Here is a 16,023-nt window from a genome sequence, read left to right as displayed (position 1 = left end):
AGACACTGATACCCAGTAACACAGACACACACTTACACCAATTAACAAAGACATACACTGAGACCCAGTAACAAAGACATACACTGACACCCAGTAACACAGACAAACACGGAAACCAAGTAACAAAGACACACACTTAAACCAAGTAACACAGACATACACTGACACCAAGTAACACAGACATACACTGACACCAAGTAACACAGACACACACTGACACCCTGTAACACAGACACACACTTACACCAAGTAACACAGACATACACTGACACCAAGTAACAAAGACATACACTGATACCCAGTAACACAGGCACACACCTACACCAAGTAACACAGACATACACTGACACCAAGTAACAAAGACATACACTGACAACAAGTAACAAAGACATACACTTACACCAAGTAACAAAGACACACACTTATACCAAGTAAGACAGACATTCACTGACACCAAGTAACAAAGACAGACAATTACACCAAGTAACAAAGACATACACTTACACCAAGTATTTTGACATACACTGACACCAAGTAAAAAAGACATACACTGATACCGAGTAACACAGACACACACTTACACCAAGTAACAAAGAGATACACTGACATCAACTCACAAAGACACACTGCCACCCAGGAACACAGACACACACTTACACCAAGTAACACAAACATGCACTGACACCGAGTAACACAGACACACACTGACACCCAGTAACACAGACACACACTTACACCAAATAACAGAGACAAACACTGAGACCAGGTAACAAAGACAGACAATGATACCCAGTAACACAGGCACACACTTACACCAAGTAACAGTGACATACTCTGACACCAAGTAACAAAGACATACACTGACACAAAGTATCAAAGACACACACTTACACCGAGTAACACAGACATACACTGACACCAAGTAACAAAGACATACACTGGTACCCAGTAACACAGGCACACACTTACACCAAGTAACACAGACATACACTGACACCAAGTAACAGAGACATACACTGACAACAAGTAACAAAGACATACACTTACACCAAGTAACAAAGACACACACCTATACCAAGTAACACAGACATACACTGACACCAGGTAACAAAGACAGACAATTACACCAAGTAGCAAAGACATACACTTACACCAAGTATTTTGACATACACTGACACCAAGTAAAAAAGACATACACTGATACCCAGTAACACAGACACACACTTACACCAAGTAACAAAGACATACACTGACACCAACTCACAGAGACACTTTGACACCCAGGAACACAGACACACACTTACACCAAGTAACACAGACATGCACTGACACCAAGTAACAAAGAAATACACTTACACCAAGTAACAAAGACATACACTTACACCAAGGTACAAAGACAGACACTTACACCAAGTAACACAGACATACACTGACACCAAGTAACGTAGACAGACAATTACACCAAGTAACAAAGACATACACCTACACCCAGTATTTTGACATACACTGACACCAAGTAACAAAGACATACACTGATACCCAGTAACACATACACACACTTACACCAAGTAACAAAGACATACACTGACACCAAGTCACAAAGACATACACTGATACCCACTAACACAGACACACACTTACACCAAGTAACAAAGACACACACTGATACCCAGTAGCACAGACACACACTTACACCAAGTAACAAAGACATACACTGACACCCAGTTACAAAGACATACACTGACACCCAGCAACACAGACACACACGGACACCAAGTAACAAAGTCACACACTTACACCAAGTAACACAGACACACACTGACACCCAGTAACACAAACAAACACACTGACACCCAGTAACACAGACACACACTGACACCAAGTAACAAAGACATATACTGACACCCAGTAACACGGACACACACTGGGCGGCACAGTGGAGCAGTGGTTAGCACTGCAGCCTCACAGCTCCAGGGACCCGGGTTCGATTCTGGGTACTGCCTGTGCGGAGTTTGCAAGTTCTACCTGTGTCTGCGTGGGTATCCTCCGGGTGCTCCGGCTTCCTCCCACATGCCAAAGACTTGCAGCATGATAGGTTAATTGGCCATTATAAATTGCCCCGAGTATAGGTAGGTGGTAGGGAAATATATAGGGACCGGTGGGGATGAGATTGGAATACGGGATTAGTGTAGGATTAGTATAAATGGGTTGTTGATGGTCGGCACAGACTCGGTGGGCCGAAGGGCCTGTTTAAGTGCTTGTTCTCTGAACTAAACTAAATACTGACACCTAGTGTCACAGACACACACTGACACCCCGTAACACAAACAAACACACACTGACACCCAGAAACACTGAAACACAGTAACAAAGACATACACTGACACCAAGTAACACAGACACACACTGACACCCAGTAACGAAGACATGCACTGACACCAAGTCACAAACACATACACTGATAACCAGGAACACAGACACACACTGACACCAAGTCACAAAGACATGCACTGATCCACAGTAACATGGACACACACTTACACCAAGTAACAAAGACAGACACTGATTCCCAGTAACACAGACACACACTTACACCAAATAACACAGACATACTCTGACACCAAGTAACAAAGCCATACACTGATACCCAGTAACACAGGCACACACTTACACCAAGTAACACAGACATACACTGACACCAAGTAACAAAGACATACACTGACACCAAGTAACAAAGACATACACTTGCACAAAGTAACAAAGACACACACTTACACCGAGTAACACAGACACACACTGACACCCAGCAACACAGACACACACTTACACCAAATAACACAGACATACACTGACACCAAGTAACAAAGTCATACACTGATACCCAGTAGCACAGGCACACACTTACACCAAGTAACAGTGACATACACTGACACCAAGTAACAAAGACATACACTTACACAAAATAACAAAGACATACACTGATACCCAGGAACACAGACACACACTTACACCAAGTAACAAAGACATACACTGATGCCAAGTCACAAAGACACACACTGACACCCAGTAACACAGACACACACCGACACCAAGTAACAAAGACACACACTTACACCAAGTAACACAGACATGCACTGACACCAAGTAACAAAGACATACACTTACACCAAGGAACAAAGACATACACTTACACCAAGTTACAAAGACACACACTTACACCAAGTAACACAGTCATACACTGACACCAAGTAACATAGACACACACTTACACCAAGTAACAAAGACAGACACTGACACCAAGTGACAAAGACATACACTTACACCAAGTAACAAAGACATACACTGACACCAAGTAACAAAGACATACACTGATACCCAGTAACACAGACACACACTTACACCCAGAAACAAAGACAGACACTGACACCAAGTCACAAAGACATACACTTACACGAAGTAACAAAGACAGACAATTACACCAAGTAACAAAGACATACACTTGCACCAAGTATTTTGACATACACTGACACCAAGTAACAAAGACATGCACTGATACCCAGTAACACAGACACACACTTACAGCAAGTAACAAAGACAGACACTGACACCAAGTCACAAAGACATACACTTACACGAAGTAACAAAGACATACACTGATACCCAGTACCACAGACACACACTGACACCAAGTAACAAAGACATACACTGATACCCAGTAACACAGACACACACTTACACCAAGTAAAAAAGACACACCCTTACACCAAGTAACAAAGACAGACACTTACACCAAGCAACAAAGACATACACTGACAACATGTAACAAAGACATACACTGATACCCAGTAACACAGACACTCACTTACACCAAGTAACAAAGACATACACTGATGCCCAGTAACACAGCCACACACTCACACCAAGTAACAAAGACATACACTGATACCAAGTGACACAGACACACACTTACACCAAGTAACACAAACACTCACTTACACCAAGTAACAAAGACATACACTGACACCAAGTAACAAAGACATACAATTACACCAAGTCACAAAGACACACACTTACACCAAGTAACACAGACATACACTGACACCAAGTAACAAAGACATACACTGTCACCCAGTAACACAGACACAAACTTACACCAAGTAACAAAGACATACACTGATACCAAGTAACAAAGACATACACTGATACCCAGTAACACATACACACACTTACACCAAGTAACAAAGACACACACTGATACCCAGTAGCACAGACACACACTTACACCAAGTAACAAAGACATACACTGACACCCAGTAACACAGACACACACGGACACCAAGTAACAAAGTCACACACTTACACCCAGTAACACAAACAAACACACTGACACCAAGTAACACAAGCACACACTTACACCAAGTAACAAAGACAGACACTTACACCAAGTAACACAGACATACAATGACACCAAGTAACAAAGACAGACAATTACACCAAGTAACAAAGACATACACATACACCAAGTATTTTGACATACACTTACACCAAGTGACAAAGACACACACTGATACCCAGTAGCACAGACACACACTTACACCAAGTAACAAAGACATACACTTACACCAAGTAACACAAACACTCACTTTCACCAAGTAACAAAGACATACACTGACACTAAGTAACAAAGACATACAAGTACACCAAGTCACAAAGACACACACTTACACCAAGTAACACAGACATACACTGACACCAAGTAACAAAGACATACACTGTCACCCAGTAACACAGACACAAACTTACACCAAATAACAAAGACATACACTGATACCAAGTAACACAGACACACACTTACACCAAGTAACACAGACACACACGTACAACAAGTAACAAAGACACACACTGACACCAAGTAACAAAGACATACACGATACCCAGTAACACATACACACACTTACACCAAGTAACAAAGACACACACTGATACCCAGTAGCACAGACACACACTTACACCAAGTAACAAAGACATACACTGACACCCAGTAACACAGACACACACGGACACCAAGTAACAAAGTCACACACTTACACCCAGTAACACAAACAAACACACTGACACCAAGTAACACAAGCACACACTTACACCAAGTAACAAAGACAGACACTTACACCAAGTAACACAGACATACAATGACACCAAGTAACAAAGACAGACAATTACACCAAGTAACAAAGACATACACATACACCAAGTATTTTGACATACACTTACACCAAGTGACAAAGACACACACTGATACCCAGTAGCACAGACACACACTTACACCAAGTAACAAAGACATACACTTACACCAAGTAACACAAACACTCACTTTCACCAAGTAACAAAGACATACACTGACACTAAGTAACAAAGACATACAATTACACGAAGTCACAAAGACACACACTTACACCAAGTAACACAGACATACACTGTCACCCAGTAACACAGACACAAACTTACACCAAGTAACAAAGACATACACTGATACCAAGTAACACAGACACACACTTACACCAAGTAACACAGACACACACGTACAACAAGTAACAAAGACACACACTGACACCAAGTAACAAAGACATACACGATACCCAGTAACACATACACACACTTACACCAAGTAACAAAGACACACACTGATACCCAGTAGCACAGACACACACTTACACCAAGTAACAAAGACATACACTGACACCCAGTAACACAGACACACACGGACACCAAGTAACAATGTCACACACTTACACCCAGTAACACAAACAAACACACAGACACCAAGTAACATAGACACACACTTACACCAAGTAACACAAACACACACTTACACCAAGTAACAAAGACAGACACTTACACCAAGTAACACAGACATACACTGACACCAAGTAACAAAGACAGGCAATTACACCAAGTAACAAAGACATACACATACACCAAGTATTTTGACATACACTTACACCAAGTGACAAAGACACACACTGATACCCAGTAGCACAGACACACACTTACACCAAGTAACAAAGACATACACTGACACCCAGTAACACAGACACACACCGACACCAAGTAACAAAGTCACACACTTACACCAAGTAACACAGGCACACACTGACACCCAGTAACACAAACACACTGACACCCAGTAACACAGACACACACTGACACCAAGTAACAAAGACATATACTGACACCCAGTAACACGGAGACACACTGGGCGGCACATTGGCGCAGTGGTTAGCACCACAGCCTCACAGCTCCAGGGACCCGGGTTCGATTCTGGGTACTGCCTGTCCGGAGTTTGCAAGTTCTCCCTGTGTCTGCGTGGGTTTCCTCCGGGTGCTCCGGCTTCCTCCCACATGCCAAAGACTTGCAGGATGATAGGTTAATTGGCCATCATAAATTGCCCCTAGTATAGGTAGGTGGTAGGGAAATATATCGGGACAGGTGGGGATGTGATAGGAATACGGGTTTAGTGTAGGATTAGTATAAATGGTTGGTTGATGGTCGGCACAGACCCGGTGGGCCGAAGGGCCTGTTAAAGTGCTGTGTCTCAAAACTAAACTAAATACTGACACCTAGTGTCACAGATACACACTGACACCCAGTAACACAAACAAACACACACTGACACCCAGTAACACAGAGAAACACTGAGAAACAGTGACAAAGAAATACACTGACACCAAGTAACAAAGACACACACTGACACCCAGTAACAAAGACAGACACTGACACAAAGTCACAAAGACATGCACTTACACGAAGTAACAAAGACAGACAATTACACCAAGTAACAAAGACAGACACTTGCACCAAGTATTTTGACATACACTGACACCAAGTAACAAAGACATGCACTGATAACCAGTAACACAGACACAGACGTACACCAAGTAACAAAGACAGACACTGACATCAAGTCACAAAGACATACACTGACACGAAGTAACAAAGACATACACTGATACCCAGTACCACAGACACACACTGACACCAAGTAACAAAGACATACACTGATACCCAGTAACACAGACACACACTTACACCAAGTAAAAAAGACACACCCTTACACCAAGTAACAAAGACAGACACTTACACCAAGTAACAAAGACATACACTGACACCAAGTAACAAAGACATACACTGATACCCAGTAACACAGACACACACTTGCACCAAGTAACAAAGACAAACACTGATGCCCAGTAACACAGTCACACACTCACACCAAGTAACAAAGACATACACTGACACCAAGTAACAAAGACATACAATTACACCAAGTCACAAAGACACACACTTACACCAAGTAACACAGACATACACTTACACCAAGTAACAAAGACATGCACTGATACCAAGTAACACAGACACACACTTACACCAAGTAACACAAACACTCACTTACACCAAGTAACAAAGACATACACTGACACCAAGTAACAAAGACATACAATTACACCAAGTCACAAAGAGACACACTTACACCAAGTAACACAGACATACACTTACACCAAGTAACAAAGACATGCACTGATACCAAGTAACACTGACACACACTTACACCAAGTAACACAGACACACACTTACAACAAGTAACAAAGACACACACTGACACCAAGTAACAAAGACATACACTTACACCAAGTAACACAGACATACACTGACACCAAGTAACAAAGACATACAATTACACCAAGTAACAAAGACACACACTTACACCAAGTAACACAGACATACACTGACACCAAGTAACAAAGACATAGACTGTTACCCATTAACACAGACATACACTTACACCAATTAACAAAGACATATACTGATACCCAGTAGCACAGACACACACTGGGCTGCACATTGGCACAGTGGTTAGCAGCCTCACAGCTCCAGGGACCAGGGCTCGATTCTGGGTACTGCCTTTGCGGAGTTTGCAAGTTCTCCCTGTCTCTGCGTGAGTTTCCTCCGGGTGCTCCGGTTTCTTCCCACATGCCAAAGACTTGCAGGTTGATAGGTTAATTGGCCATTATAAATTGACCCTAGTATAGGTAGGTGTTAGGGAAATATATAGGGACAGTTGGGGATGTGATAGGAATACGGGATTAGTGTAGGATTAGTATAAATGGGTGGTTGATGGTCGGCACAGACTCGGGGGGCCGAAGGGCCTGTTTAAGTGCTGTATCTCTGAACTAAAGTAAATACTGACACCTAGTGTCACAGACACACACTGACACCCAGTAACACAAACAAACACACACTGACACCCAGGAACACAGAGAAACACTGATACACAGTAACAAAGACATACACTGACACCAAGTAACACAGACACACACTGACACCCAGTAACAAAGACATACATTTGACACCAAGTCACAAAGACATACACTGATACCCAGGAACACAGACACACACTTACACCAAGTAACAAAGACATACACTGATACCAAGTCACAAAGACACACACTGACACCCAGTAACAAAGACATACACTGACACCAAGTCACAAAGACATGCACTGATCCATAGTAACACAGACACACACTTACACCAAGTAACAAAGACAGACACTGATTCCCAGTAACACAGACACACACTTACACCAAATAACACAGACATACACTGACACCAAGTAACCAGGACAAACACTGATACCCAGTAACACAGGCACACACTTACACCAAGTAACACAGACATACACTGACACCAAGTATCAAAGACATACACTTACACAAAGTAACAAAGACACACAATTACACCGAGTAACACAGACACACACTGACACCCAGCAACACAGACACACATTTACACCAAATAACACAGACATACACTTACACCAAGTAACAAAGACAAACACTGACACCCAGTTACAAAGACATGCACTGACACCCAGTAACACAGACACACACGGACACCAAGTAACAAAGTCACACACTTACACCAAGTAACACAGACACACACTGACACCAAGTAACAAAGTCATATACTGACACCCAGTAGCACAGACACACACTGGGCGGCACATTGGCACAGTGGTTAGCAGCCTCACAGCTCCTGGGACCAGGGCTCGATTCTGGGTACTGCCTTTGCGGAGTTTGCAAGTTCTCCCTGTCTCTGCGTGAGTTTCCTCCGGGTGCTCCGGTTTCTTCCCACATGCCAAAGACTTGCAGGTTGATAGGTTAATTGGCCATTATAAATTGACCCTCGTTTAGGTAGGTGTTAGGGAAATATATAGGGACAGTTGGGGATGTGATAGGAATACGGGATTAGTGTAGGATTAGTATAAATGGGAGGTTGATGGTCGGCACAGACTCGGTGGGCCGAAGGGCCTGTTTAAGTGCTGTATCTCTGAACTAAACTAAATACTGACACCTAGTGTCACAGACACACACTGACACCCAGTAACACAAACAAACACACACTGACACCCAGGAACACAGAGAAACACTGATACACAGGAACAAAGACATACACTGACACCAAGTAACACAGACACACACTGACACCCAGTAACAAAGACATACACTGACACCAAGTCACAAAGACATACACTGATACCCAGGAACACAGACACACACTCACACCAAGTAACAAAGACATACACTGATACCAAGTCACAAAGACACACACTGACACCCAGTAACACAGACACACACCGCCACCAAGTAACAAAGACACACACTTACACCAAGTAACACAGACATGCACTGACACCAAGTAACAAAGACATACACTTACACCAAGGAACAAAGACATACACTTACACCAAGTTACAAAGACACACACTTACACCAAGTAACACAGACATACACTGACACCAAGTAACATAGACACACACTTGCACCAAGTAACAAAGACAGACACTGACACCAAGTGACAAAGACATACACTTACACCAAGTAACAAAGACATACACTGACACCAAGTAACAAAGACATACACTGATACCCAGTAACACAGACACACACTTACACCAAGTAACAAAGACACACAATGACACCCAGTAACAAAGACAGACACTGACACCAAGTCACAAAGACATACACTTACACGAAGTAACAAAGACATACACTGATACCCAGTACCACAGACACACACTGACACCAAGTAACAAAGACTTACACTGATACCCAGTAACACAGACACACACTAACACGAAGTAAAAAAGACACACCCTTACACCAAGTAACAAAGACAGACACTTACACCAAGTAACAAAGACATACACTGTCACCAAGTAACAAAGACATACACTGATACCCAGTAACACAGACACACACTTACACCAAGTAACAAAGACATACACTGATGCCCAGTAACACAGTCACACAGTCACACCAAGTAACAAAGACATACACTGATACCAAGTGACACAGACACACACTTACACCAAGTAACACAAACACTCACTTACACCAAGTAACAAAGACATACACTGACACCAAGTAACAAAGACATACAATTACACCAAGTCACAAATACACACACTTACACCAAGTAACACAGACATACACTGACACCAAGTAACAAAGACATGCACTGTCACCCAGTAACACAGACACAAACTTACACCAAGTAACAAAGACATACACTGATACCAAGTAACACAGACACACACTTACACCAAGTAACACAGACACACACGTACAACAAGTAACAAAGACACACACTGACACCAAGTAACAAAGACATACACTGATACCCAGTAACACATACACACACTTACACCAAGTAACAAAGACACACACTGATACCCAGTAGCACAGACACACACTTACACCAAGTAACAAAGACATACACTGACACCCAGTAACACAGACACACACGGACACCAAGTAACAAAGTCACACACTTACACCCAGTAACACAAACAAACACACTGACACCAAGTAACACAGACACACACTTACACCAAGTAACACAAACACACACTTACACCAAGTAACAAAGACAGACACTTACACCAAGTTACACAGACATACACTGACACCAAGTAACAAAGACAGACAATTACACCAAGTAACAAAGACATACACATACACCAAGTATTTTGACATACACTTGCACCAAGTGACAAAGACACACACTGATACCCAGTAGCACAGACACACACTTACACCAAGTAACAAAGACATACACTGACACCCAGTAACACAGACACACACCGACACCAAGTAACAAAGTCACACACTTACACCAAGTAACACAGGCACACAGTGACACCAAGTAACAAAGACATATACTGACACCCAGTAACACGGAGACACACTGGGCGGCACATTGGCGCAGTGGTTAGCACCGCAGCCTCACAGCTCCAGGGATCCGGGTTCGATTCTGGGTACTGCCTGTCCGGAGTTTGCAAGTTCTCCCTGTGTCTGCGTGGGTTTCCTCCGGGTGCTCCGGCTTCCTCCCACATGCCAAAGACTTGCAGGATGATAGGTTAATTGGCCATCATAAATTGCCCCTAGTCTAGGTAGGTAGGTGGTAGGGAAATATATCGGGAAAGGTGGGGATGTGATAGGAATACGGGTTTAGTGTAGGATTAGTATAAATTGTTGGTTGATGGTCGGCACAGACCCGGTGGGGCGAAGGGCCTGTTAAAGTGCTGTATCTCAAAACTAAACTAAATACTGACACCTAGTGTCACAGATACACACTGACACCCAGTAACACAAACAAACACACACTGACACCCAGTAACACAGAGAAACACTGAGAAACAGTGACAAAGAAATACACTGACACCAAGTAACAAAGACACACACTGACACCAAGTCACACAGACACACACTGACACCCAGTAACACAAACAAACACACTGACACCCAGTAACACAGACACACACTGACACCAAGTAACAAAGACATACACTGACATCAAGTCACAAAGACATACACTCATACCCAGTCACAAAGACATACACTGATACCCAGTAACACAGACACACACTGACACTAAGTAACAAAGACATACACTGACACTAAGTAACAAAGACATACACTGACACCAAGTCACAAAGACACACACTGACACCCAGTAACAAAGACAAACACTGATACCCAGTAACACAGACGCACACTTACACCAAGTAACAAAGACATAGACTTACACAAAGTAACACAGACATACACTGACAACAAGTCACAAACATATACATTGACACGAAGTAACAAAGACAGACTATTACACCAAGTAATAAATACATTCACCTACACCAAGTATTTTGACATACACTGACACAAAGTAACAAAGACATACACTGATAGCCAGTCACACAGACACACACCGACACCAAGTAACAAAGACATACACTGACACCAAGTCACAAAGACACACACTGACACCCAGTAACAAAGACATACACTGACACCAAGTAACAAAGACATACACTGATACCCAGTAACACAGACACACACTTACACCAAGTAACAAAGACATACACTGACACCAAGTCACAAAGACACACATTGACAACCAGTAACAAAGACATACACTGACACCGAGTCACAAAGACATACACTGATACCCAGTAACAAAGACATACACTGATACCCAGTAACACAGACACACACTTACACCAAGTAACAAAGACATACACTGACACCAAGTCACAAAGACACAAACTGACACCAAGTAACAAAGACATACACTGACACCCAGTAACAAAGACATCCACTGACAACAAGTCACAAACACATACACTGACACCAAGTAACAAAGACATACACTGACACCAATTAACAAAGACATACACTGATACCCAGTAACACCGACGCACACTTACACCAAGTAACAAAGACATACTCTTACACCAGGTAACGCAGACATTCACTTACACCAACTATTTTGACAAACACTTACACCAAGTAACAAAGACATACACTGACACCCAGTAACAAAGACATTTACTGACACCCAGTAACACAGACACACACGGACACCAAGTAACAAAGACACACACTGACACCAAGTAACACAGACACACACTGACACCCAGTAACACAAACAAACACACTGACACCCAGTAACACAGACACACACTGACACCAAGTAACAAAGACATACACTGACATCAAGTCACAAAGACATACACTCATACCCAGTCACAAAGACATACACTGATACCCAGTAACACAGACACACACTGACACAAAGTAACAAAGACATACACTGACACCAAGTCACAAAGACACACACTGACACCCAGTAACAAAGACATACACTGACACCCAGTAACACAGACACACACTTACACCAAGTAACAAAGACACACACTTACACCAAGTAACAAAGACATACACTGACACCAAGTAACACGGACACACACTGACACCCAGTAACACAAACAAACACACTGACACCCAGTAACACAGACACACACTGACACCAAGTAACAAAGACATACACTGACATCAAGTAGCACAGACACACACTGGGTGGCACATTGGCACAGTGGTTAGCAGCCTCACAGCTCCAGGGACCAGGGCTCGATTCTGGGTACTGCCTTTGCGGAGTTTGCAAGTTCTCCCTGTCTCTGCGTGAGTTTTCTCCGGGTGCTCCGGTTTCCTCCCACATGCCAAAGACTTGCAGGTTGGAAGGTTAATTGGCCAATATAAATTGCCGCTAGTATAGGTAGGTGGTAGGGAAATATATAGGGACCGGTGGGGATGTTATTGGAATATGGGATTCGTGCAGGATTAGTATAAATGGTTGTTTAATGGTCGGCACAGACTCGGTGGTCCGAAGGGCCTGTTTCAGTGCTGTATCTCAAAACTAAACTAAATACTGACACCTAGTGTCACATGCACACACTGACCCCCAGTAACAAAGACATACACTTACACCAAGTAACAAAGACACATACTTACACCAAGTAACACAGACATACACTGACACCAAGTAACAAAGACATACACTTACACCAAGTAACAAAGACAGACAATTACACCAACTAACAAAGATATACACTTACACCAAGTATTTTGACATACACTTGCACCAAGTAACAAAGACATACACTGACACCCAGGAACACAGACACACATTGACACAAAGTAACAAAGACACACACTTACACCAAGTAACAAAGACATACACTTACACCAAGTATTTTGACACACACTTACACCAAGTAACAAAGACATACACTGACACCCAGTAACACAGACACACACTGACACCAAGTAACACAGACACACACTGACACCAAGTCACAAAGACATACACTGATACCAAGTCACAAAGACATACACTGATACCCAGTAACACAGACGGACACTTACACCAGGTAACGCAGACATTCACTTACACCAAGTATTTTGACATACACTTACACCAAGTAACAAAGACATACACTGATACCCAGTAACACAGACACACACTTACACCAAGTAACAAAGACATACACTGACACCAAGTCACAAAGACATACTCTCATACCCAGTAACAAAGACATACACTGATACCCAGTAATTCAGACACACACTTACACAATGTAACAAAGACATACACTGACACCAAGTCACAAAGACACAAACTGACACCAAGTAACAAAGACACACACTGACAACAAGTCACAAACACATACACTGACACCAAGTAACAAAGACATACACTGACACCAATTAACAAAGACATACACTGATACCCAGTAACACAGACGCACACTTACACCAGGCAACGCAGACATTCACTTACACCAAGTATTTTGACATACACTTACACCAAGTAACAAAGACTTACACTGACACCCAGTAACAAAGACATACACTGACACCAAGTCACAATGACATACACTGACACCAAGTAACAAAGACATACACTTACACAAAGTAACAAAGACATACACTGATACCCAGTAACACAGACACACACTGATACCCAGTAACACAGACACACACTTACACCAAGTAACAAAGACATGCACTGACACCAAGTCACAAAGACACACACTGACACCCAGTAACAAAGACATACACTGACACCCAGTAACACAGACACACACTTACACCAAGTAACAAAGACATACACTGACACCAAGTCACAAAGACACACACTGACACCCAGGAACAAAGACATACACTGACACCAAGTCACAAAGACATACACTGACACCAAGTCACAAAGACACACACTGACACCCAGTAACAAAGACATACACTGACACCAAGTCACAAAGACATACACTGATGCCCAGTAACAAAGACAGACACTGATACCCAGTAACACAGACGCACACTTACACCAAGTAACACAGACATGCACTGACACCAAGTAACAAAGACATAAACTTACACCAAGTAGCAAAGACATACACTTACACCAAGTTACAAAGACACACACTTACACCAAGTAACACAGACAGACACTGACACCAAGTAACATAGACAGACAATTACACCAAGTAACAAAGACATACACCTACACCAAGTATTTTGGCATTCACTGACAACAAGACACAAACTGATACACTGACACCAAGTAACAAAGACATACACTTACACCAAGTAACAAAGACAGACACTGAAACCCAGTAACACAGACGCACACTTACGCCAAGTAACACAGACATACACTTACACCAAGTATTTTGACATACACTTACACCAAGTAACAAAGACATACACTGACACCCAGTAACAAAGACATTCACTGACAACAAGACACAAACTGATACACTGACACCAAGTAACAAAGACATACACTTACACCAAGTATTTTGACATACACTTACACCAAGTAACAAAGACATACACTGACACCAAGTAACAAAGACACACACTTACACCAAGTAACACAGACATATACTGACACGAAGTAACAAAGACAGACTATTACACCAAGTAATAAATACGTACACTTACACCAAGTATTTTGACATACACTTGCAACAAGTAACAAAGACATACACTGACAACCAGTAACTAAGACATACAATGACACCAAGTAACAAAGAAATCGACTGACAACAAGCCACTAACACAT

The sequence above is a fragment of the Heterodontus francisci genome, chromosome 35 (genome assembly GCF_036365525.1).
Source record: "Heterodontus francisci isolate sHetFra1 chromosome 35, sHetFra1.hap1, whole genome shotgun sequence".
NCBI classification, from domain to species: Eukaryota; Metazoa; Chordata; class Chondrichthyes; order Heterodontiformes; family Heterodontidae; genus Heterodontus; species Heterodontus francisci.
This window is presented reverse-complemented; position numbering follows the sequence as displayed.